Source organism: Melanerpes formicivorus, unplaced genomic scaffold (assembly GCF_026170545.1).
Source record: "Melanerpes formicivorus ecotype bairdi unplaced genomic scaffold, bMelFor1.0.p_v2 SCAF_65, whole genome shotgun sequence".
NCBI classification, from domain to species: Eukaryota; Metazoa; Chordata; class Aves; order Piciformes; family Picidae; genus Melanerpes; species Melanerpes formicivorus.
The window spans coordinates 3641650-3669192 of NW_027142417.1; the positions used below are offsets into that span (position 1 = coordinate 3641650).

The 27543-nt window shown below is 43.2% G+C and overlaps 1 long non-coding RNA gene across 1 annotated transcript; it reads left to right on the forward strand.

The window, feature by feature from the left end:
- Positions 1-1193: 1193 nt before the first annotated feature.
- Positions 1194-9465, forward strand: LOC137453356 (uncharacterized). Its single transcript, XR_010990331.1, has 3 exons — positions 1194-4171; positions 8524-8654; positions 9041-9465. It is a non-coding gene; the product is annotated as an uncharacterized lncRNA (long non-coding RNA).
- The last annotated feature ends 18078 nt before the right edge of the window (positions 9466-27543 follow it).

Consider the following 27543-nt stretch of genomic DNA (forward strand, 5'->3'; position numbering starts at 1 on the left):
TCTCCGGCTTTAAGCATACACTTTGAGATACATCTGTTGACAAGATCGTAACGAAAATACTGATTGATGTAAACATAGCCTGAAACATATCCAGACCTGGTCCTAGCTCTCTGGCAATGCTGATTAAAGCCAACCGCCGCCTTCATTTAAGCTCGGACGGAGTCTCCAGCTTCCACTGAAACTGTCCGTCGAGGCGTAATGGTGACAGCGACTGCCTTGTGAGATACTCGGGAACAAGGTGTTTGAAAGGTTTGGAGTTCCCCAAGTGGGTCTGAAGAGGCACGGGGGCAAGTACATTGAATACAGTTATTCTCTCCCTCCGTGTTCTTGTCCCAATCCCCAGATACACTAAACTGTTGAGAGAAGTCTGAAGTTAGGCTATTGCCAGCACTAGAATGAAAAGGCTTGAGGAAGCCAAAATCGTCTGTGGTCTCCGTAAACTACATTAAATCACAGGGTGGTTATATTTAGATGGATAATGAAACGCGTAAAACGGTAGATAAAAATCAGTTGCTGTGGACTGTCTAGGATTTCGTGTGTTTTTATTATTTTTCACAGGCGATTTGAAGATTTCCGTGATCTACCCGTTACAAACCGGACCCACCCTCCGGGCGGAGCGTCCATGTCCGTCGGGCAGCACCGCAGGAGGCGTTTGCAGCGCCTCCGCCCCGCTCCGCTGGGCGCCCTGCCTGGGGCTGACTAACCCTGCCCCGGCCCCGCCGCTTTGTATCGCCGGCTTGTGCTGCTAATGGAACCCAGGGACCCCGAGCCGAGACTAGGAGGCCACCAGGGGGCGCGCCATAGCCCTCGCTATACTCGGGCTGCCCGTCAGCGATGAGGGAGCGCGGGGAGGTTGGGTCTCGGCGGCTCTCGGTCCTAAGAGGCGCAAGGCAGAGGGAGGATGCTGCGCGGAGGTCCCTGGCTGGACAAGAGCAGCCCTGGTCTTTCAGTCCTCCCGTCTCCTAGTTCACCGTGGCCACCACCTTCCTCTCTCTCCTCTGCCTCCCTCTTCTCAAGGGCGCCTGCACCAGTCGTAGCCCCAGCGGGGGCCACCGGGCCCGGGGAAACAGGAAAGTCTCGTTGGATCCGCAGTCAGATCTCTTCGACTCGGGAGGAGGAGCGGCCGAGGCGGGAGCACATCACGGAGCGGGCTGCGGTCGTTTTTCCTCCCGCCCACCGCCCTGAGACAGGGCCTCCCCGCGCCTCCGAAGGGAGAGGGGAATGCCGCAGCGTGCGGGCTTCCCACTGGGATTTGTATTCTCTCTTTCTATTAGAGACAGTTTGCGGGGTTTAAAGTTCTTTTAATTTTCAGTGAAATCCCTGCTGCTGGGGATGCGCGGCCGCAGAGCTGGGGAAGGCGCTGCCAAGCCGCGCTCACACGGGAGCGTCTTGCGCGTTCCCACTGCAGCGTTAGCTGAAAGAGTGAACCAAAATTTAACATCTCTCAGCCACCGCATCGCAGGCACCCTCCCACTCCTCTCGCCCACCGGCTCGCTGCAGGCAGGTGCTGCCGCGTCTCTGAGCTTTTTGTTTGTTTGGTTGTTGTTGTTTGGGGTTTTTTTGTAGGTCGTTGGTTTTGTTTAGACTTTTTGTTTGTTTATTTTGTGTGCCATTGGCAGCCTCAGTAGCTCTACCTACTTTCTGTACCGATTCCTCCTTATATTCTGTTTGGTTTTTTTCTTGTTTGGTTTTTTTTTGTGTTTGTTTTGGAGGGTGGTGGTGTTTTGTTTGGGTTTTGTTTGTGTGGTTTTTGTTGTTTGGTTTTTTTTTTTTTCAATTATTATTATTTTTCCCCCAGAGGAATGTATCCACGTACAACTAGTAGCTTATTTCCAGGCGGCCAATGACTAGGATTTTAAACCTGTTAGCCTCCTTTGTTTGGAGAAGCAGCAGCGTTAGTTTTCCATTAGCTGGGTTAGCGTCGCGGCGCACGTCATCATCCCAAATTACCGAATTCTTGTCGATGTTGTCTGCGCTCCACCCCCGCCGTCCTCTTGGCCGTCAGTAGCCATAGAGCTGTCCCGCCACGGAGAGAGGTGACAGCACACTCGAGTTTCATACCGCGTGGATATTTGGTGCCACCACTAGCTGGTGCTGAAGGCACCTGCCATCATAACAGACCGAGATTTGACCCAAACCTGCCCTCATAGATGGCCCGGCACAAGCAGCCCGGGCGCTCCTGGGCTGCTCTTCCCCGTCACCACTCCAAAGCAGCCGACAGCTGTAGGGACCCAAACCGCAGCCCCGGGCATCCCCGGACCGACGTTGGGTTCTCTCGCAGGCGGCTCCGCACAGGGGAGGAACAGAAAAGATGCTTTCTGCATCGGGGTGTAAGAATGGTGTCAGATTATTATGTGGGGCAGGGACCAAGGTCTAAACTCAGGCATGTGAGTTTTCCTTGCTAGGCGCTCAAAAATGTGGAAAAAAAAAACCCACCTAATAGGCGGCAACAGCAAACCCTAGATGCCACTAAACCTTCAGGGAAAAAAAAAAAAAAAAAAAAAAAAAAAAAGGCAAAAAAGCGCGACACTGTTTAAGATCTGTCTTGAGCACAGCTCTGGACACAGAAACGTGTTTCTGTCTCTTTACACAAGAGCCAGGAAAGAGAAATCGGGCTCGTCTGATACATTTCTTTACTCGCATGGGTGACTCCTCAGGTCCCGGCTACCCAGGGTGAGAAATATCCATCTTAAAGTGGTCAAACGACACTTTCATATTCCAGCTATGCAGGTGAAAAGTACAGAGCATTAAATTGTTGCGGTTTATACGAGGTGAGTATCACGGGGGAGGGGGTGGTCTCTCTCAGCCAGAAGCTGCAGAGCAGAAGATTCTTTGCTTCCCGACTCCAGTTTGACATCCACGAGTGACTTGAGTTTGTGTGCATGCTTGCGCACCCTGAAATTGTGTCAGCGTGGAAAATGCTGAAATAATAATTGCTCTGTTCAAATAATCCGTGTCTTGATATGTTTTTTTGTGTGGAGCAGTGCTTAACCTCCACTCAGGTTTCCCTAGCATAAAATGTTTGTAAACATGGCAAATCATCTAGGAGAAGGGTTGGTTTGAATTTTACCAATCTAGAAGCAGACATGTACTGCGTTTTTAAAGAAAAGGAAAGAGATTAGCTGGATACACTGTTAAAAATATAGTGAAGGGGGAAATAAAGGAAGAGCAACTGAAATGGCATTGGAAAGTTCTGGCTTTGGTAAGCAAGGAAACGCTGCATCTTCTTCCAGCACCCCTTGATGAGACCCCGAAGAGACACATTGTACATTTTCCCAATTTTTCTATATGACACACGCACATAACACTAGCAGGTTTCGACATCTATTGCCAGGGCTCTGGCTGTTTTCCCTCAAGTGGAGAAATGCATCTTTACGTGGGAGATCTGCCATTGGCTAACCACAGTCAGCGATGTCTTCTGGGATAAACGCCATCGTTAATTCATTCAAGCTCCATCTGTGGAAATGATGAAGTGCAGCCATTAAGGCAGACTTCAAGGTTAAATTAATTAGGTTCCTCCATTATACTGCAGTCTTCTGAAGATGATTGCTATTTCCCTGTTTAACGCCATTATTCCTAGATCTGTCTAGCAGCCGATGCAATTAAAATGAACATAATGTAAATTTAACAATACAAATAACACTTTCCTCGGCATATGTTTGAACAGGACATGCAGGGGCTATACCGCAAGCTTCCATGTTCCCCCCAAACATCTGAGGTAACCTCACGAAAAATTCAAACAAATCAGTGCATATTTGGATACTTCTCTTCTGCGAATTCTTGGATCAATACTTTTGTTTCATGTTTTCATGTTCTCGGTAATGTTAAGGGATCCAGTTACAAACTCTTGCCAGTAAGAAAGAAAATATGCCCCACTGTGCACCCTCCTAAACACTTCTAAGAAATAGTGTTTTCTTTTCATTTGGAAGGGCGAATTTGTTTGTCTGCTCTGCACCGACGAGCAAAGCTATAGATTATTGGTAGACACATTTCATTTCGGATCATAACGCTGGCGGTCGGGCCCAGGGCCGATACAGGCAGGGCCGCGGCAGTATGGGCAGGGGGCGGAAGCATCCGGGAAGGCACCGGGGCTGGAGCCCACCGGGACCGGGACTCCTCCTCCCTCCCTGCCTGCCACCTCCAGGCGCCCCGCCGCATTCCAGGATTTGAGGTTTGTTTTGTTTTGTTTTAATTTTTTATGTATTGGATTTAATTTATTTCTTGTGGTTTATTTCATTAAAGAAGTGTGTTTTCCTCCTTTGCAGTCCTTCATGGGTCATTATGGCTTAAGGCAATTAACGCAACCTTTTGTAACCCAATATCAAGTACTTCCAGGACAAATCTTTTAACAGACCACTAATCGTAAAACAAGTTATGGTGTCTGAGACTAAAACAAAGATATTTGCTATTTGTGCTGATACTTTCAAGCTTCTCCTCCTCCTTTCCCTTTCTCCCTTCTCGATAGCTCTCACATCTCCGGTTTATGGAGTTTGCTGAGACGCTTCGTGTTTCTCTCTCCTCCACCTTTTTTTGTCCTTGTTGGTTTTTAGAGCTTTGTATTTAGCCACTGGAAACCCAGCATTGGGGTTTTACAGTTTTCGTGATGAAGTCCGGTGGGAGCACGCTGAAGGACAAAGCCGCCAGCGAGGAGGCGGGAGGCTAGGTGCCTAAATCAGTGCCCCCGGGCTCCCCCAGCCGCCGCCCCGGGGGCTCCAGCAGCAGTGGCCCAGCGAGCGGCTGCCCGCCCCCACCCTAATTGTTTGTACCTTTTTTTTTTTTTCCTCCCCTTCCAGTGAGGGCGATGCTGCCTCTCTGTCACCCCGGGTGTGGATGAGGCAGATGAGAAACGCTAAGAGGTGTCTCTGCATTCACGAACATAGAGACCCCTGCCTTGTAAAGCTTTCTGCAGCACACACCATGAAACAAGTTTGGCTGTGAAGTTTATGCTTTATTTAACAATGAAAGACTTTGTAGCCCACTCCTTGGTTTGCACTGTGCTGTTTGGGTGTACATCCGAGCAGAATATTTAAATTTGATTCAAATATCACTCGGATCATTTGTAGATGGCTCAAGGTAGAAACAGACCTTTGCCCCACATTTAGGCTTGTTGTGTGTCCATGCATGTATTTCTGTAGATGAGTGTTATGTAAATCACGACCATGCAACCTGTGCCAGGAGAGACCTGGCTCAGTGCTGTGGTAGCTGGCACAAAAACTGAATGAAAAAAGGTGGAATTAAATCCTAGAGGAGTTCTGGGTCAGGGGAATTACATCCTAGTATTTAAGAGATTAGATTCAGTTTGGATAGATTATTTAATTTTGAACACACCATCTCAATACATTAATTGTCCTGATTATGTGTGCAAAGTTGCTCTTGCCCTGTTTCCAGTTCTACAGGAGAGTCTCTCTTTGGATTCCTAGTTACCTCTGAGGAAAGAGAATACCTCCAGGAACCTGATCAGTCAGAAAAACAATTTGCATTGTCCCAGAGTACGTGTACAATATGCTAAATTTTGTGAAGAAATCCTTAAAATGTGTCATCTTTTACTGCTTCGCTCTGGACTTCTGTGTGTCAGGAACAGGAATTAGCTTTAGGTATTTGTTGTAATGGCCTGTTTTCCAGAAAGGGTGCAACACAGATAATATTTGAAAGGTCCCAGTTACATGTGTTTGAGGAGGAAGGGAAAGAAAAAAGGGGGGCAACCCCCCACCATGACTGTAGCCTGTCTTTGGAGAAACTGACAGTTTCAAAGAAATTATGCAGAATGCACAATGCATTCCCCTTGTCTAGTTTAATAGAGGCAGAAAACAATTTGAGTGTGTTTTAATATTTGCCCTACATGTGACATAGAAAGCCTCAGAACAGTTTAAATGTTGATATATCCAGCTTGAAAAAGCTTGTCAAATAAATCAGACCATTCTGGGGGCAAACCCATGTTGTTTTTAAACCACAGAGTGGGGTAATGGGCGTGGTTACTCCCATGGTCGAATGGTGAATGTATGGATTTAAAATACATTTTGCCACACTGGTTTCCAGAGGATTGTTTTGGCCTCGTATTGCAAGCCAAGAGCCAAGATTCTGGTCAGTGTTTTGACAACAGAGCCAGGGAAAATAGAAAAGGCTTAGCCTGTGAAAAAGAAATGAAGATGTAGTGAAAGAAAACAGTAGTCTCTCTGCCACTGCCTTACTCAATCCATATGTGGACTTAAACACAGGAAATACTCACCATTCACTGCAATCAAGCCAGGAGCTTGTGCATCAGAAAGTGCCTTGTGGAACTAATTGGACTCTATTAAGATTGTCATTGACATAGGAAAGTGTTCTGAAATTTAAAATCAGACCATTCAATGAATACAGGAGAAAGATAATCTGCTGCAAGAGTGCTCATTTTCATTTTAAAAAATATATTCACCACAGCATTACAATCTTATGATGTGCTTTTATTAGGGTTTTCTGTATTGATTATTGTTTTGTGGTATTTGTGCTGGTGAACTCTATACATTTTTTGCCTAAAATCTTTCTGACACAGAGTATGCTCTGGGATCACTTCAGAATGGAAGAAATCTAAACTTCAGCAGTTTAAAATGAAAATCATTAACTTGCATGGTACCTTTCCAGTGGACAAGTTTATGGAGAAAACACAGCTACATGTAGTACAAATGCACAGATACAAATAATAGGCTTTAGAGTGATTTTTGGGTGTTTTTTTTTTCACTTTATAGACTAGAATGAAAACAACATTTGTCCTTTTCAACAAGTATTTGGCAAAATGTTTATTTTAGCACTTTCATGTCTGATATCTCCTTGTGAGGATTTGGTGATGCTTTTCCTGATCACACTATTTTGTTTCCTGTGCTGTTGCATTTAGATTTGTCATGTGGTGGGTCAGTAGTAGACCTGACAAAACAACATTGCCATTGCCAGTTATACTCAACATCTGGGAACTTCTCACTGAATTAATTTCTGTGAATCCCCGTGATCTCTGCCTGCTTGATTTTTGTTCCTAGTGCTTTGCACCAAATCAGGGGTACCACTTGTGCTTCACATGGTACAGATCCTTTGGTACACTGCTCTACTGCAGGTCAGGTCACTTGGCCTTCCAGACAGACTGGGGAGTGTTGGAGGGTGTGAAGTATTTTCCACAGTTTTCAAGCCATCAATTAAGGCTCCTGTAGAGCTGTCTAATGAAAACAATTTCTCTGCATCAGGCATACAAGTTAAGTGGCAGCACTAGGAACATGGAATTTGAGTGTTTTGGATGCTATCTGTGCCTGAAGTTTTGGGTCAAATTAAACAAGACTATTTGAGACAGTAAGATTTCTCTCATGGGCCTTTGTAGAGTTCTAAAAATAAGCACATAATCAAATATTAAGCCCAAATGAGTTAAACTGTCTTGAAAAACATACTGCTACAGATAAGAAATAGATCCTCAGCTGATGTAAACAGATGTGGTTCTCTGGATGTGTTTCATACACAGCTGTGAGCTTATCTCCAAAATAACCCCCACACTGGAAAGTGTTCTTCCCTGCCACTGGACAAATAACTCCCTAGTGTGTGTCCATCATTTTCAGAGATGAAAAGTACAGAGCTCAACTCAAAGCCTGCATACTCTGAATTGAAGAAAATGCAGCTGTCATTGTGTGTGTATATATATTGCTGGATCAAGACAAAAAGAATGTATATATGTCTGCCATTGTTTTTAGTGGGGAAAACCCCAGCATTCTTTTACATATTACATTTTCTACTATTTCAGGATAAGTGATGTGGAAAAATCCAAATGCTGTTATTTTTAGCCCTGCTTTCTCTCTCACTCTCTCTTTCTCCCCTGCTACTCACTCCTGTCTCCACAAAAGTTCAGGCCAATTTAAACCACATTTGAGAGAGCACTCCCAAACACTGTTAAATTCCAATAACTGCCATGAAAATTTGTGGCTGGATGGAGGAGAAAAAATGTATTTGTTCTTCCAGGTAATTTGGCTTCCATTCAAGAAGGCCAGCTTGGCTTCTGCCTGGCAGCAGCCAGACACACCATGAATGCTCATGGCCATGTATTGGTCTGCTCACCATCACCCCACAGCTCTGGGTTGGGTTTAGGCTGTGCTCTCTTGCCAAAAGGGATCATCAAGCAGGGATGTGAGAGGTGAACAAAGTTAATAGAGCAGTACTGTATAGAGGATATGAGGCACAGACATAAAGGGGTTCAGGCTCTGTTAGCTACTCACAGAACAGCTTGGTTTTAAAACATGCCTAAAGTAGTTATTAAATTTTTTTCCCCAGACATCGAGTCTCATGTTTATGAACTATGATCCTTGTCTAATTTGTCACTTTCAATAAATAGTAGAATTCAATCTTCATGCTATGGCTCTTTTGATGAAGTAATTGAATCGAAACAGGATCTGTGGTATTTCCACACCAACACGCACAACATTAGCTTTTTTAAAGGACACCATGTTAAACTCCCGTTCATACTCTTCATTGCCAAGTGCATGCATTAACATCACAACTCTTCCTATTATTTTGCAGATGTATTGAAGCAGTTTCGAATTTACAATCAATTGATAGACACCATTTTGAATTTGGATGGCAAGTGTTTAGGAAATGGCCCATTCAAAAAAAGTAAAATGGAATAAAAGAATCCTTGTATACATACGAGGGTAAGTTTTTAACTTCTCTTTACTTCCAGCTTTATCTTTCAGCCTAAGAAATTTGGAGCTGGCTTGGGAAACCTGTTCGTGGAGCACTGCTTCCCTGGGAGTTGGACTCCTTAGGTGCCCTGTACAGGTCAGGGAGGGAAAAAGTGACTTCCTGAGGGAAGCCAAGAAAATAAGCTTGTGCTGGAAGCCTTGAATTGCTGCCTGGAGCAACTTCAGCCCTTAACTATGTGAATCTATCCCTGTAATGGGAAAAAGTATGAGTTTGCACACACAATCATATTAATTTATGGGTCTGATGACCTTGCACTACAGTGTTTGTTCCTGGATGTGTAGAGCCAGCTGAGAGAGTGAAGGCATGTTACACACCATGTCCTCTTTTGATGCAGGGGAGATGACCAAAGAAGCAAAAGACAACAAATCTGTCCGTGATGAAGAGGACAAAACTAGAACATATACTTTAAAGGCATTATGGTACAAGCAGAAGTACATTACTTTAAATGCTGCGTTTCACCCTCTGAATGAGTACCAGAAACAGTTCACGGTATAACTTAGGTTGGAAAGGACCTCAAGGATCATCTAGTCCAACCTATCAACACAGACCCCATGACTAGACTAGTTATTTTGTCTGAATTAAAAACTTGTAATTTAACCTGTCAAGTTTCCAAGATTTTAGTTAAGCCTCAAAATGATCAATATTCTGTTTTCTCAGATCCAGTGATAGAGAGCTGACATGGCAAAGTTATCCTGAAGTGTGACCTCAGCTCCCTTTGGTTTCAATTTGTGCTGAAGGTTCTTAGCAGGTGCTGGCAGTTCCAGGGATGTGACACAATATGTGGCACTTCCTTCATCCAAGAACCAGGATCAGTTTTGTGCTGACCCTGCAATTTACACTTACACTATATGGAGTTTGTCTTGTTGTTGTTTTAGCTTGGGTGATCTAAATTCACAACCAAGTCAAGGCTTCTAAGGAGAGTTAGTATCTTTTAGTAGACCTAACTGGATCAACATAGCATAAAAGCAACCCATGAGCTTGAGAAATAATGGTGTCTGATCCCTCTCTAATGGTGAACCAGAGATGCTGAAGAACCTATATCACTTTCCAGAGATGCACCATTGTCTTCTCATTTAACTTTATAACAGTCATTTTGTTCCCAGTAGTCTTTCCATGCACTTCTAATAGGTATTTCCCTGTGCTGGACATTCACAACACCACAGGACATGGATCCAGAGTAATTTCTTTTGTTCAGTCACACTTGCAAATGCCTTTGGTAATGGTAAGAGACAGGTCTGATAGAAAGTAGCAAAAAGCAGCAAACAATTCTGTGTGGAACATTGGTGGTTCCTCTGTACATCTACCAAGATGCTTTGCTTCAGCTGAAGGCTGCCTTTCAGCAAGCCACCCATTCAGCATGCAATGCTTCTGTCTGGGCTAGGAGATACTAATCTGCTCTGAAATTCACCACTGTGTCTTTATTCATATAAATGCCCTTCCATATGGCAAAATTAGTGCTGGTCACAGAAACTATGCAAACAGTAGCAAGTAATATGGGCTGGCATGAGCAGATGTGTGGAGCAAATCTGTTGGTGCCAAGGATTAGACATGTGTCAGAAAGGGCATGCTTTGGGCTAGTTCCTGCTGGGGTCTGCGACCTGTTAGCTACCTGTTGACTGTTGGAATGCATTAGGTGCAGGCCTGGAGCATACCTGGCTTTGTTCCATCCAAAAACTATTTACCGAATGTGCTCTTAGACCACTCCACACTATGAAGCAAAACATTGCTCAAAGATCTTTTCCAGCCTGGTCTATTCTATTCTGAATGGGAACAACCAGGAGATTTATTCAGAAGTACACTTCTGGTCTGTCCTGAAATATTTTGGTAGATTCTTCTGGAGAGCTGAGCCATAACACGGCTTATCGGAAAGGTTGTGTCCTTCCACACTTCTACAGTTTGGCATTGTGTTTCCTTTTCTCAAGGAGGCACATATTCCTCCAGAACACTTGGGATGAGGCTACAGACACTTTTGCTTTTGACATGAAAATAACAATAATAAAACCAAAAGTTATCTGTAAAAGTAATCTTCTAATGAAAATATTCCAACACCACCAATGTAAATTTTATCCCTGAGGCTGGGTTAGAAGGCCATATGCCATCTGCAATGTGTGCATGAAGAAACTTGACTCAGAAAGTACTTTTTAGTACAGGTCCTAGTCAGACATAATAATTTAGTATATGTACAAAAGCAAAATATCCTTTGTTTAGTGATACACACAGTATCTGGTGATGTGACCATAAACTTTTGATTAAAAGAAACCCGAAATGGATGTGATTCATTATAATAACAATAATAATAATAGTACCACAACAAAACCAACTCTCAAAACAACATATAGAATAGAATAGAATAGAACAGACCAGACCAGACCAGACCAGGTTGGAAGAGACCTTCAAGATCATCGCGTCCAACCTATCATCCAACACCACCTAAGCAACTAACCCATGCAACCAAGAACCCTGTCAAGTCTCCTCCTGAACACCTCCAGTGATCGCGATTCCACCACCTCCCCGGGTAGCCAATTCTAAAAATTCCATCACCCTCCACCCCCCAAAAACCATCAAGCAGCCTTTCAAATGTCTCTATTTATGCATTCAAGATTAGGGAGCGATAAACCATGTTATGAAACATAAGGCTGAGCACACTTACCCTAGTGAGAGGTAGTCTCATTTGTATAGTGGAAGCAACATGCTTTAAAAAGTTAAAATATTTAATTATCTTCTCTTTGCCAGAATGTTTTTATCACCAGCCTAAAATTAAAAACATTAAAAATACAGAAAGTAGTGGAAGTGCAATTATTTCAGTAAATATGAAGACAGAACTAAAGTGCCAAGAAACACACTCAGACCGTAGTTTTTATCTCCGCTGCTATGCTTGCAGTATAGTTGTCACTCTTGCTTTGCTGAGGGCTTTCCTCTGAAAGAATTCCCATTGTTCATGGCCAGAAGGTGCTGTTACCTGCCAGCACGTCACTTCATTCAGATGCTTTTATGAAATGAGTGCAATACTTAACAAGAAGAAATGAGACCGGAAAGCTTTTTCTGCTTGCTGATTCCACCTTGGGGAATTGATAGAGGCTATATGGATACTGTGAGCCCCAAGAAGAAATTTTGCAGAGATTGTGGCAATTTTCTACTAATTCCAAGCAAATTGTGAAGGCCTTCTCCACAGTTTTCAGTTTCAGCTGTGAACTGACTACCTTGAACTGCAGGACTTGGCTTTATGTGCAGTTTGAACTATAGGAAAGTTTAGAGCAGAGAAAAAAAAAAAAAGAAGATACAACATGTGCCTGAATACATTGCAAAATAAGTAAACCATGAAAATGGAAGAAGAAAACAGAAAGTAGATTTCCAATGTCTTCATAAACCATAAAATATGTCCTAGAAGTGAAATAAAATCCTTGGTCAAAGCCAAGCATTTCTCTGTGGTAATTTTTCATTACACTATATCCCTGTGTGTGAGCCACTAGCGCCCATTTGCAGCCATCCACTGGTCTGGACGGACAAATCTTTGGAGATCTATTCTTTTTGATAGATTGATCAGATTTCCATCCCCACTTCCCCTCTCTTCCTAATTTGTGTTCCTTTCTTGCTCTTGTGCTGGCTGCAGTGGATTGATGAGGAAGGTCCACATAACTAATCCAGTGGCATCAGTGTAAGCAGCTCGTTTGCTAATCTTGCTTGAAGCGACCTCCCACCTCGTACTTACGACATGGAAACCAGGCTGCCTCTGCAGTAAACTAGAAACCTACATGGTACATATAGCCTGCTACAGCCGAGGAGCACAGGAAAGTAACTCCTGTGCTCCAGGTCCTTTAATACAATGTGTGCTCCTGCTGTGCACACTTTTGTACAGCATGTCAGTTGTGTATCCAGCAAGCTCAATATTGTGCTCCATGAAAAACTTAATTGATACAAGGCTGCTAAAAAGGGTTTTAATGAAGCTGTTTCCTAACAAGGTAAATTTTTGTTTATTTTCAGAGCTCAGGAACACAGTGCTTTGGTAGTTCCACAGTCTCAGATGTATAAGGTATATAAAAATGGGTTCCAGAAACCAAAGTGGTTCTAACCAAGGCACATCAAGGGCTAGATTCTGGCTACACATTCACTACAAGTAATGTAAAGCCATCAGTCACATTTTACAGTAAGCAAAGTAAAATTGAAGAAGTAAAGACAAGCTAATAAAATAATTAATATTAGTGTAAAATAACTGCTATGCTGTAACAAATATGCTTCTATAGACACACCACTTAACTCTAAAAAAATATATATGTACATATATGATGGTTACAAGTGAAGTTGTGATTTTCTTCCAAAGGTATTTAAGCAGGAAGTAAAACATTTTCCCAGTGGATGAAATAACATTCATTTTTGCCAATCTAAGCAAGGCAGATTTAAATTTTATGTGTGTTCAACTGCTTGTTCCCCTCAGCTAATAACCTGCCTATTGGAAACATTTCAAATGAAAAGAAGTTCACAGTTCCTAAGCTCAGTTCTGAATATATCTGCCATGCATGTAAACAAGCAAACCATTATGTTTCTTGTTGAGATAAAGAATACCATGATAAGTGGGGACTTTTACAAAACAAAGGGCTTCCTATTGCGAGTGTGGATAATCTTGCAGAAAACCCTGTGTTTTGGCAAATCACACAAGATTAATCTATTAGGCATCTCCTTTCATCATCAAATTTCCGCTGCCTATCACAGTGGCTGCCTTATCAAGCACCCTTTTCTCAACAGCGGGCCCATTCCTAGGATTTCAGGTGCTGGCCTTCTGTGCTTGGAAAACAGGTGTCCCTACTGTTTTCAGGCAGGAAAGGTCCCTGCACAGAAGCCTGGGAAAGGGCAGGGGTATCAGCCGCTGTTCTACCTGAAGGAACAGATAACAGGAAACTGTTGATTCTATGGGCTGAGCTTAATTGGCATGCATTAGTCAGCACTAAGCGCTTTTTGTGAATTAAAAGTCCTTACAAGAATTCTCCCCAACAAAAGTTCCAGAAGGGGGTAGGATAAATTCCCAGAGATGCCCTCTGAGGAGCAGCTAGCCCTTTTAACTCTATTATAAGTGATGCATTCTCTTGTATTCCAGAAATTACAAGCTAGGAGCCGGGGGCAGAGCATTGGGCTTTGCATGGCTATGAACAGTGCCAGAGCTGTTAAGCAAATTGCTTATATTCAGGAGGAAACGGATGTCAAGTCTCAACTAAAGGCTAATATTCCAAACCAATTAGCATGATGGATCAGATTTTTGAGCTCTCAGTGGCTCCCTTGGCCAGGCTGTTTTGTTTTATTTTTTTTTTTCTTTTGAGTTAATGAAACTGGGCATATGGTTTCTGAACAGACTATTCATCTGTGAAACAGGGCCCATACACTTGGCCACCTAGAAATGCTGCAATATGGAGCACAGAGAGAGCTGGGGGTATAAAGAATGACATTTTAAAGCTGTCAGAGAAATTTATTTTACAGATGCCAGCAAATCCTTGGTCCTTTTGTGCAGTTTCCAGTGTTACCTTTTCTCATCAAGATGGCATTAAACAGCCCTTTGTGCTGGCAGATATCTTGGTGCCCACTTGCCTTCTCCGGCAAGAGAGACATTAGTTCTCTTCTCCAAATCCCACTCCTGAGCAATTGGCTTGCACAGCCTCTACTGTGATAAAATCGAGGCAAGCAGGAAGGCCATGTAGTGACAGCAGGAAGAGCCCATCTGCATTCAGCTCCTTGCTTTGACGGCCGGGCTGCTCAGAGGCACTGGGATGAGCTCCCAGCTCTGCTTGGTGAGTAGGAAGCACTTGATAAGTGCATGCCTGTCCTTTTGGGACTCCACAGCACAGGCTTTGTTTCATCCATGATTGAATGGTCTACAGGGCAATTATTAACCAAAAGAAGGGATTGCCAGCTCTCTCCAGGTTTCCTTAATCAGCACGATTGAATTTCTCAGAGGAAGACAGCAGTAGCAGCAGTAGGCTCAATGGCTTTGGCTGCAAAATGTTCACTAGTTTAGGACTGAGCTTGCATTTAACTACTTGCCATTTTGTTTTATTAAGTGCAAATTGTAGCTTAATAGATTTACAGTTGCCATAAACTTTGGCATCATGAAAGGTGTCAGAGTGGCCAGGTGCACAGCATATTACTCATATGATACTAGTAAGGGTGAACTGGACAAGCCAGGCACCAAGGTGTGCAGAGCATTTTAACAGATCTGAGCATGGGCTTTTCAGAGGCATCAGAGCCAAAACATAAGCAGTTTCTCAGCAGTTTCCTTTTGTTCCTAGGTATTAGAGTGGAGGTGGAAGATTTCAGAACTGTATCTGCAAATGAAAAATATCTTTACCTTTTCAAAGGCAAACTTTGTAAATTAACTCAGCTAAGCCAGGATTACCCAAGTCCAAACACATGGGTGTGTTTGGGTTTTTAATGAATTCCCGTTGCTCTGTAGCTCTGTTCTGCACTCATTACATTGTGTTTAGTTCCAGATACATACCAGCAGAATATGTAGACATACTGGAAGGAGTTCAGAGAGATATAAGGTGGCTGATTCAAGGCCAGGAAGGACAGACTCCTGTGGGAGATTGAAAAAAAATAAAAATCTGAATTGTTGCATGAAGCAATGATGGGGCGGTGGGAATAAAAGCCACGTATGGACATTTCGACTACCACAAAGACCACAGGCTGTGCAATTTTTACCTAAGTAATTCCAGGTAACCTCCTTCCTGGCAATTTGATTTACCAGGGGTGGAAGGAAAAGGTGCTTACCTTCCTCAAACCGAGCAAGAAGGCCTTAGTTAGGGAAGAGAAGATGTATTTTCAATTTGAAGGGGAAGGATTGTTTTCCCTTCTCAGTAAACTCTCCTTTGGGAGGTTATTACTTCAGGAAACTGATGTTTGCTTTTTTTCTCAGCAACTATAGGATTTTTTTTGGCAACTATCTGCAACCCCTCAGTGTATTGCTAAAGAGTTGGCTTGTTTACTCCAGGCAGTATACATGGAGAGCTGTGTTACTCCCCACCCAGATATTTACAAAAAGATCTTGAGGTTGTTGGGGAAGTTTGATGATAGAAGGGAGCAAGACTACTGCATCTCTACTCTGTTGCATGCACTGAACAAAGAACTCTCTCAGGTAGGAGAGCCAATGTGAGGGGGGGAAGAAGAGCTGGTGTCCTATGCATGCACGTATTACACCTACTACACACAGTTCCTTCACATCTCCATCTGCAAAGATGTACTCCACATAAGAAGCAGTAGAAAGGAAAGCTGTAGGTTACACGGGGATCTATTTTTGCTGTTACTGAATTCTGAAAAGTGTTTGCTTTCATGTCCAAATATCTGAGAAGTATTCAAACGTAGGTATGAACTTTGCCGAGTAACAGTTGCACCAGCAAACAATATATCAGTAGACCTAATAATTATATAAACAGTTTCTGGATGTAACAAAACATTTTATCTCAAGACAAATTTGAGAGATGAATAGCTGTACAGTGCCTCTACTGAGTGAGTTAAATCACCCACAGACTGTGCATTCACACTGCTTCGTGATGACTTGTAAACAGGCACAGAACTGCCAACAGGGGTTGAGAAGACTTTTGCCCTTCTGTTCTACCAGCACAGCTAATGAGCACATGGCCTATTCCTACTCCTGTCCTGTCAACAGTCCTGCTCCATCCCATAAACTGGTGCATAGATCACATTAGAGGGATTGGAACAGAATCATAACGTGTTGGAGAATGTTTGGAGACATACATATAACTACCAACACAACCTGAAACACCTCCTAAGAACAAATAAAAGAAGTTTATTTTCTAGACCTTCTTGTGGTCTTTAAAGAAACCAAATAATGCTTCTCAAGCAATTTGTAGTTAACTTTGCAGTGCTGTGAATCTGTGAAATGCAACCCCTGCCTTCTAAACATAGTTTGAGAGGCACAACTGACAAGATTATTTTTTTGCCCAGCACTTACTTCATGCATACATTAAAACAATTTAGTTCTCTAAACCAGATCTTATTGTATTGATAAAGGATTTCAGTTTTCAGGCGTTCAGTCCATTCAGCTAATTGTAGTGTAAAATATTCTTCATATTTATTGCAAAGAACCTCTTTTGAAACAGCTCAAATATACCAGCAAATTGCCGAAACACTCTTCACTTCATTAACAAACGTCACATGTACAAATCATCAGAGGACTTCATGGTGACCACGCGAATAGACAGCCGCCAGCATGCTCTGGTGAGTGAGGCCATTTGTAATTCTCATTAACAGTTCCAGTATTTTCAGTTGTATGAAAAGTGATAACACACTGATCCAACAGTCATTAAGGACATTTCCTTGATCCTTTAGGATTAATTTGCACTGACCCAGAATTCTCTATTTGCTTAACACAAGCAGTGGGACACTTTGATGTTATCTGCTTCTATAAACAATAGCGCACAGTTCTCTCTTGGGCTAAAACAGCTCCTATTCTACTGAGAATTAGCTATATTAATCATTCTGAAGTCCAAGAGTGCATGATCATAAATTGTGTGCAGGGACCTCACTTAGCAACTCCCCAGACTCTCATTTATCAACATTTCCCCCTCCCCCTCCCCATCCTGGATATTTAGTATGTAGGGAGCAATTTATTTCTGAGTCAGTGCTTTGTGATGTCTTTCATGTTGAAGTAAAGTTGGAAAACTTTCTGCAACAAATAACAGTTTTTCTGACTTCCTAAGTGTAAAAGCAAGAATTACAGACCAGAGCTACTGACTGATTCCCTCAAGTGGCCAGAACAGAAAACACAGGCAGCCATCGGGCTCTGAACTGGATGAACCAGGCAATGGCAACCAAAAATGAGTCAAGTTCAGTATTCAGTATTCCTAAGGTTGGAAGGGACCTCAAAGACCATCGAGTCCAACCTGTCACCACAGCCCAAGTTGCACACCAACTACACCTTTTATTAGTTATTTAATTAGAAGTTTCAGCATGTGGGGCATCTTTAAAGCTGATACCTGCCTAGCTTTTCTTAGCTGTCTCAAACTAAGCTGCTAGAACTTCACTAAGGTATAATTGAGGCAATACAAACCTTCCAGAGAACACTGGCTTAGTTTATTTTTCCAGAAAAGATCTGGTTACCAATGAATGATGTTTTTGTTTTTACCATTCTTTAGTCATTTTCCCACCAGCAAACACAGCATGAATCTGCCAAAAATATAAGGAGGGGAAATACTGTTCCATATCTCTTCAGAGTTGATAGGATACTATGCACATATGTACATTGCATTTTTAATGCACCCAGTAGAAGACTTTAAATAAAGTCTCCTCTCATTTACAAAAATCCCTTGCAAAAATATACAGAGTCAGAACATAAAGAAATCCAGGACAGATGCAAAAAAACCCCTACCCCAAGCCAAACATCAAACACCCCTATTTTAAGTGAATAAATGAAAATCTTCAGTCTCAGATGGCTGTCTTTCCAACATGGCCCAATTTCTTCAGCTTCCGGGATTTTCCATGGCCTAAACCTATAAAGTGGGAAAAAAGGTCCTGACTCCACTTTTCATGAGAGAAGCACACATTAAATGTCCACTGACTTACTGGGGAAAGCAGAGATTTAAGTAATTTTTGATGAGAAAAGACTTTTGGCTCAGCTTGAGCAAAATTAAACTCCTGAGCTCAGAAATTTTTCTAACTTCTTTCCTAGTTTCATACTGCGCTGAACTTCGATTTCAAAGCTCTCTCTGTCTTACTGTAAACATGTGGTTTTAAAGTACTTCACTGCTCCAAAGTTGTCTGCATGTGAGTTTATTTTATATTAAGTACTTAAAAAAATGTCTGAACATAAAATGCCAACAGAAACAACAAAAAATAAGTAAATCACCACATGCAGCAGAAATGTTTTAATCCAGAATGCAATAAGTACAGTCAAGGTTTAAAAAGTTTATGCCAAAGTGTAAACTGAGGGAGTTAGTAATTTATTTTTTTCTGTAGATAGTTTTTCTACTCTAGTCAAAAGATTCTGAAAGGTTGTTAAAAACATATAAAGAAAGAAAGAAGCAAACAAATAAAAACAGTGGGAAAATGTTTATTTCCCCTGAAGAAATTCTGGCTTCTGCAATTTGGCATCCTTCTCAGCCACTGAGAACATTTGTTTTAGCAGGGGCTGCTGTATTCATAGATTCTCCCTCTCTTACCATAAGCTAGTATTCAGGAACTGAGATCTATCCTCACCTTGAGCTGTGCAGTTCCACTGATGTCTGTAAAAGCATAAGGGCAGCTGCTGTGAAAACAGGCTGCCTTAATTCTTCCTGGCTTTCTAATAACAGAAAAGTCTGTTTCCAGATTCAGGGGGCAAAACTCTGCCATCAGTGATGTGAGACACCCTAGTGATTTTAACCTAGTAAAGCTATCAGTAACTACCTGTGAACAGACCATTCCATAGTGCTATGGACATGCATTGCACATGAACAGCAGCTAAAGCCTGTATGATATGGTGTAGATGTGCCTGAGCTAGATCTACCTTGGTGTTACAAAATTCCAGGGACTCTGGTTCACTAGATTGTGTGATGTGTCATTTTGTGGGAGTAATGGTTTCCCCATCCCCCCTTGCCTCATGAAACACAGCACCTCACTCCACAGAGCACTGCAGACATGCTTACAGTGCAGTTAGTCTCTGGCACATCAGCTTGCCTTATTTAAAACCTTGAGTATGGGTGCTTGCATCATGCATACACCGGGCGCTTGCAGTGAGTATGGGTGCTTGCATCACGCATACACTGGGTGCTTGCAGTGAGTATGGGTGCTTGCATCACGCATACACTGATAACTGTGCCCCTGGCTGAAACAAGGGTAAATAGAGGCTTTCAAAAGCCTTCCTCTCCATACATGGTCAGCATGCTTTTAGCTGCTTATTTTCGGCTCCTTTGTGTACTGCTGCTACAGTGAGATTTGATCTGGACTTCTGCCTTAAGCATTATATATTGGATTCTGTGTTCGTAAACTGAGAGAATGAAACTACCTGCTTAATTTAAGATCCACTTAAAGAGGCCCCTGCACTTCCACTGCCTTTGTCACTCACGTATTGGCATATCTCTGAAGAACTGCACAATCTGAGCACAGCTATTAATTTATTGAAATTGTTATTGTAATTATTAATTCTTCTGGCCAAGGGATCAGGCCCAGCCAGCATGGATTTAGGAAGGGCAGGTCCTGCCTGACTACCTGATCTCCTTCTATGCCCAGGTGACTGCCTGGTGGGTGTGGGGCAGGCTGTGGATGTAGTTTACCTGGACCTCAGCAAGGCCTTTCACACTGTCCCCCACATCAAACTCCTGGCCAAGCTGTCAGCCCATGGCTTGGACAGGAGCACACTGCAGTGGGTTAGGAACTGGCTGGAGGCTGAGCCCAGAGAGTGGTGGTGAATGGTGCCACAGCCAGCTGGCGGCCAGTCACCAGTGGTGTGCCCCAAGGGTCAGTGCTGGGCCCTGTGCTCTTTAACATCTTTATTGATGATCTGGATGAGGGCATCGAGTCCATCATCAGTAAATTTGCTGATGACACCAAGCTAGGGGCAGGAGTTGATCTGCTGGAGGGTAGAGAGGCTCTGCAGAGGGACCTGGACAGGCTGGACAGATGGGCAGAGGCCAAGGGCAGGAGATTGAACACATCCAAGTGCCAGGTTCTGCACATTGGCCACAGCAACCCCATGCAGTGCTACAGGCTGGGGTCAGAGTGGCTGAGAGCAACCAGGCAGAGGGGGACCTGGGGGTACCGGTTGATGGTAGGCTGAACATGAGCCTGCAGTGTGCCCAGGTGCCCAAGAGGGCCAATGGCATCCTGGCCTGCATCAGGAACAGTGTGGCCAGCAGGAGCAGGGAAGTCATTCTGCCCCTGTACACTGCACTGGTTAGGCCACACCTTGAGTCCTGTGTCCAGTTCTGGGCCCCTCAGTTTAGGAAGGATGTTGACTTGCTGGAACATGTCCAGAGGAGGGCAACAAGGTTGGTGAGGGGCTTGGAACACAAGAAAAGAGATAAGAGTCTGAGGGAGCAGGAGTTGCTTAGCCTGGAGAGGAGGAGGCTCAGGGGAGACCTTATTGCTCTCTACAACTACCTGAAGGGAGGTTGTGGACAGGTGGAGGTTGGTCTCTTCTCCCAGGCAACCAGCACAAGAACAAGAGGACACAGTCTCAAGCTGTGCCAGGGGAGGTTTAGGAAGAAATTCTACACAGAGAGAGTGATTGCCCATTGGAATAGTCTGCCCAGGGAGGTGGTGGAGTCACCATTACTGGAGGTGCTCAGGAGAAGACTTGATAGGGAGCTTGGTTGCATGGTTTAGTTGATTAGGTGGTGTTGGATAATAGGTTGGACACGATCTCGAAGGTCTCTTCCAACCTGGTTTATTCTATACTAAGCATTTGCATATGAGAGCCCAGGTGTGACACTGTAACATCACAAATAACAAACAGTAAGTTTTGAATTCCATTAACATTAATTTTAGTCCTTTCCTTTTATGACTGCATTCTGTGGCTCACCTGTATTAATAGTTTCATTATAGTATGGGAAAAGCCACAGTAGACCCAAGGGCCTGTAACTGACAGCTCCCCCTCTCCTTGCTGGATGTCTCCATGAGGACCCCATACTGACAGGTAAAAGATGAGGTGTTCTGGATGCCTGTAGAAGTCTCCTTCATATGCATTAGCTCATCAGCAAAATAATTTGCTGTCTCCATCAAAGAGACTGTGGAAGATCTTTTAAAGAAAAGCCAGCTGTCTGTTTAGGCTCCAGATGCATCCTCACTAGGGAGAATAGAGGGGATGAGAATGTCCTTTGACCTCTGGATCACACTCTTCCTCATGCACCCCAGGAGACCATTGGCCTTCTTGTCCATAAGAAGATCATTTTGGCTTGAAGAGACCTGTAAGAGCATCAGGTCCAAGCCAGCACTGCCAGGTCCCCACTAAACCCTTGTCCCTCAGCACCACATCTCCATGGCTTTTCAATCCCTCCAGGGAAGGGGGACTCCACCACTGCTTTGGGCTGCCCTATCCCAGGGTGCAAGGAAACAAGGAGAAGCAACAATAAAACCTGCACCTCCCCCCAGCTTCATCTTCCTGAAGCAGCTCCTGCTCCCTCTACACCATCCTCCCCCCTGCCTGAACAGCTTCTGCTACATCACCACCATTTTTGCACCTGTCCCAGAGCCAGGGGCTAGATCCTCAACCAGCCAAGATACCACACAGAGGAGCTCAACCCCAACCAGGAGTCCCAGCCAGCACCCATGGATGGGATTGGAGAAGTCATCAATGTTAGCCCTAACAACCGGGGGGCCACCAGGCCCCCCGGCCTTTGTTGTCACCACCACCCAGTGTGCACCGTGGGCACTTACCGGTGATGAGAGGAGGATCCTCCAGCCCAGAGGGGCTCAGCCTGTGGCTTCTGCCTTCCCTGGGGGAGATTAAAAAGGGGAGTAGGCAGGGAGGGCCAAGTGGCCACACCTGGGGTGGGAGGAGACTCCAACAGAGCCCAGGTGCTATGGGATTTGAGGGGAAAAAGGGGGAAAATGTGGTGGGGTCTGTGTGTGCATGGAAAAGGGGCAGATATGGTGGGAAAGGGGAGGTGGTGATGAAAGGAGGGGGTTTAAAAATAACTTTATTTTCCATAAATATTTCTTAATGCACAACTTCAGTTCATGGTTTGCTTTGCTTCCATGAAAAAAGAACAAACCCATCAATACTACATAAAGTAAAGCACAGTGGTGGCTAGTACAATGAGACCTTTCCATCATTATAATTTTGCTTGGCAGGAAAATCTGTGCTTTTCAGATCAAGATAAGAAGCTTTTAAAAAAAAGATGTTCTGCAAGAGCGAGTTTTTTCCCCTCCCTATGAGGAAGGGCTGAGAGCACTGGGGCTTTTTCAGTCTAGAGAGGAGAAGACTGAGAGGGCATTTAATAAATGTTTATAAATATCTGAGGGCTGGGGGTCAGAAGGGAGGAGACAGGCTCTGCTCACTTGCACCCTGTGTTAGGACAGCGGGCAATGGATATAAACTACAGCACAGGAGGTTCCATCTCAACATGAGGAGGAACTTCTTCACTGTGAGGGTCACAGAGCACTGGAACAGGCTGGTCAGAGACGTTGTGGAGTCTCCATCTCTGGCGACTTTCAAGATGTGTTCCTGTATGACCTGTGCTGATTCTACGCTCCTGCTCTGGCAGGGTGGTTGGACTTGATGATCTTTGAAGGTCCTTTTTAACCCCCAACATCCTCTGATCCTGTGATCTTATGATTCTAAAATATTAGCTGACAATGTACTTTGCTGTGACATCACACCTACATTCTCAGAAGTGATTTAATAATGAAGGTACACAATACCTGTCCTCTGCAAAGGTAGTCTTCCCAGCTGGTGTTCCCTCACGTTCTGCATCCCTGCTGAAAGCACTGACATCTCTCTAAGTGGGGTTTCCTTCAAAAGTTTAAGAAGGAGCAGAAAGGAGAACAGCTGCATTTAATTACCAAAATCATGCATCTGCTAGTTGGGAAGGAAGAGTGGCTGCTCCTACTCAGACAGAACAGAGGTTCTTTAGAAGCAAACTCCGGCAGATCAAAAATACATAGTGTTTCATTTTAGTGTGGACGCTTGTTTGAATAAGCAAGGCAGAAACTTGCTTCAAAGAGTGGCTTCTGATGAACTTACATTTTATGGCGTTCCCTTTAAAGTAAAGTAAAGTAAAGGATCTTCCAAAAATAAGTTTCTTCTTACTGATTGCTTCTGCTGTAGTTCAGGGGGTGGGCATAGGAAAGAAGCACTCATTGATCAAGATTTGTCTTGAGCCTATAAAAACGTATAGGCAAAACTTGATGGTCAATGTGGACAATTTGCTTCCCAAACATCCTCTCCTAATGGTTCCCTTCTGACACTTTGCTCCCTGGAAGTTTAGTTTCTTTAAAGTGGAATATGAAAGTGATAAATGAAGACTTGAGGAAGAGATTACTTGATGCGAGGATGCAGCTGGATTTCAGTAGCAGAGGCAATGTCAAGAGCTTCATTTATGGTCCAGCTGAATGTTGAACAGCAGGAAACAAGGATTCTGCTCCCTTGTCAGCAGGTACTCTGCAGAACCAAAGTGAAACCTCACATGAAACCATTTGGACAGGTAATCTATTCCTCAAACATTGACTCTACTTTTGACATGGTGTATCAGATTCTTCAAGTATGGGTGGAAGAGAGAGGACAAATGTGGGAGGGCTTCAAGAGCAGACCACAAATACTGCTCATGACAAGAAAAAAATTAATAGCCATCTTTTTACTTCGTGGTATTTTTTTTTCCAAAAATGCCTGATCACTGCTTGAAATACTGAATTATAGAATACCACAGACTACACCAAATTTAATAGGGCTCTGATAGTGAACTGGAAAAAAAAACCACCTTATGGACTACTGAGTTGGAAAGCAGTCAACATTGTTCTCAGGAATTAGGTGATCTTGGATATCAGAGTATTTAATATTTGATTTGTGAATAGTCTCCAGTTCATTTACCTGGGGGATTAAAAAGAGAGCAAAAAAGTAGAACTCAGAGTTCAAGGATTTTAAATGTAAGTGAGAAGATTATACCATACTTAATCCTACAATTTCCTTGCTGCTAATGACTTATGGGAGGGTATACAGTTGTTCTAGCTTCTGATCTGTGAAGGGTAAAGAGGAATAGAAGTTCTGTTGCCCCAAAGAAAGATCTTGTAATTCTATCCTCAGAATGTTCCTTGTAAAGCACCTTCTGACTAGGAGTTCAATAAATACCTCCTTTCCAGAAGGTGTGAGGGTCTTGGAACTACTCAATAGGAAAGAGAGACAGAAAAATGTCTGCTGAATTGACAGTCACTTGAGCTTTGGCAGTTTTGTGTCATTATTGATAGATAACACATCCACTGCTGTTACAGCATCAGGCTGGACAAACAAGAATTTTTGGAGCTGGTCAGGGCTCTGGCTCTGTTGAAAAGACACACATGCTGAGATTTTGCAACCCTTTCTGAGAGGGTAAATGGATCTGGGCAGAGGCAGAGGCAGGTGGTGGTGCAGGAGAGGGTTAGGGTAACAAGCTGGGAAGGAGATGACCAGCAGCTGGAGCTGTGCGGCAGTGTAGGCAGATGGCTCATTTAACTGACAGGAGGAGATTGCTTGGGTCGATCTCAACAAAAGAGTCAGTGTTGCTCACATCCCAAGTCTGAGACAATGTGAAGAAAAGGCTTTTGATATCGAAGCAGAAACAATTCTTGTAACCAGAGGCTTATAAAGAAGAAAACGTCTCCCTTGCTGTGCCCTTGATGTTTGGGAGGAGAAAGTTGCTGTCACTGCTTTGGTGCAAAAGGAATGGGACAGACAAGACAGAAGGAGGAATATGTTACCCCTTTGGCCAAGAAAAGCACATGAGCGTGATGCTACTGATTGAAGGTGAACAAACCTCTTGATGCATTTGTGCTTCCTGCCTGCACTCATCTTCCTTTGGATTCCAGGTATGGCTTCTCCAGCAGTTCTTATGGCATTGGCCCTTGTGTCCCATGAAAAGGTTGTAACCATGCTGTTGTGCATTCAGAGAAGGACTCAGCCTACCTCTAAGAAACTATACACCACCAATTATTGTAAATTTTTTATAGATAAGCAATCAATTATAATTAATTGAATGTAATTTTTTTTAATTAATTTTCTGCTTGAAGCATGCCCCTTCTGCTTCACATCTGTTCTGAGATGTGCAGTTAGCTTCTGTTTCCTTGTTATTCTATCTACAGCTTCACAGTTGCATGTGTCTTACCTGCTGCTGCTTTGTTCAGTGACAGCAGTTAGCTTAAATTATTATTTCTTCCTCTAGTCACCATTCTGATGGATGTACACGTCTTCTCAAACCCACGTAAGGATCGGGACTGACATTTTATCTGCATTGGTGTAATTTGCAACCATAAAGGACAGGCAAGCTGTTTTTCTTCCTTTGAATTATTTGCTAATTAAAACCAAAGGTCTTTTAAATTCTTAACCCTGGGAGGTGATGGTAGCATTCAGTATTTCCTTTTTTTTACCAGTTGTCTAAGCACTATTACAAGTGCTTTAAGTCTTTCAATATGCAGCTTTGGTTTGAGAGGCTCTGTGGCTGAAGGAATAGAGTGCTGAAGTTTTTCTCCAAATACAGATGTTTTGACCATTTTAACAGACATGGAAATATCTCAGCCATTATTGTCGTGTCATATTGCAGCACATACCCAAAGCATTTGGTAGGATCCCAGAACTTAGAGACCAAAAACTTTAGCTATCAGATCTGGTCTGTGGAAGACATTCACTCAATAAAATAAATCAAAAATAAGAAATGTTACTATTATCAAACCTCAGGACACTGTTGCCATTTGAAGTGCCGATTTAACTTTAATATTCTCTTTGATATCCTTACTTGATGGGAGTACATGATGGCCATAAATCCAACTTGGCAATGATTCTGAAAGGTCACCTGTGGATATTGTTTTTCATGGTGTTAAATAGACTGTAATGGTCTCATTATTTTTCCAGAAGGACAAGTGAAAGTCCCATTGGTCTTCTTGCTGCCTCATAAATAATTAACAGACTGTTTTAACTGGGTATAACCTTTGCACAGAGTGGCTGAACTTCACTGCCAAGCAGAGGTAAAAGGGATTCAGAAAAATATCATCCATCATTGATGGTACTAAAACATTCAGGTAATCTAGAAATGAAAACAAAAACCTAATAATCACAGGTTAATCAAGCAGTTTGAGAAGTAACAAAAAAAAAATGCCCTTCTGTACACTTCTGAATGTTTTTAACATCATCCATCATCCAGGTTGTTCTCCTTTGGTTTTTTTTTTTACATCTTCCCACATGACCATTCAGTTAACTTCCAACATGGCAAATTTAAGTAAGTGTAGAATAGATAAGAAAAAGTTCAGAATGTTTGCTTTTCTCATTTGCCATAGAAGGACCAGGTTATTTTCATTCCTTTCCATTACAACATAAAACTCAAAGTTTTCTTTCAAGTGGAGATGACTAAACCCAAAATCTGCGTTTGGATACTGTCAGCTATTTCTTGTTTAGATAAATGGTCCTCCCCAAGCTTCTATTTTGAGCATCATCAACAAAATATCAGTGTCTAAAACACAGTGCTGAAATCTGCCACATCTTGCCTGGAAGCTCTCCAGTTTTCTTGGTGACAACAGGTGGGGTCAGCAACAAACATCCAGGGCTGAGTTCACAGAGGATGTTTCACTACAACAAAGTTTGGGGTGAGGAAGTGTGCTTGTTATTGGTTAAACGGAAGATTGTCTGGAAATGTTAAATTCTAGCCATGAAATTGCAAAACATAAAAAAAAAAAAAAAAAAAGGAGACTTAGACAAACAGAATCAAAGAGAAAGAGAGAGGACAAGAGAGACAGAGACCTTCAGTCTTTCAAGCATTTCAGTTTTACAGGAAGTCATACACAGGTAGTCCACTATGTTTGTTTGTCTAAATAACCTAAAATCTTCAAACCTGAACATCACTACTTTCTATTTAGAATCATAGATTCAATAAGGTTGGAAAAAGACCTCAAAGATCATCAAGTCCAACCTGTCACCCAAGACATCATGACTACCAGACCATGGCACCAAGTGCCATGTCCAATCCCCTCTTGAACACCTCCAGGGACGGTGACTCCACCACCTCCCTGGGCAGCACATTCCAATGCCTAACAACTCTCTCTGTGAAGAACTTTCTCCTCACCTCCAGCTTAAACTTCCCCTGGTGCAGCTTGAGACTGTGTCCTCTTGTTCTGGTGCTGGTGGCCTGGGAGAAGAGACCAACCCCCTCCTGGCTACAACCTCCCTTCAGGTAGTTGTGG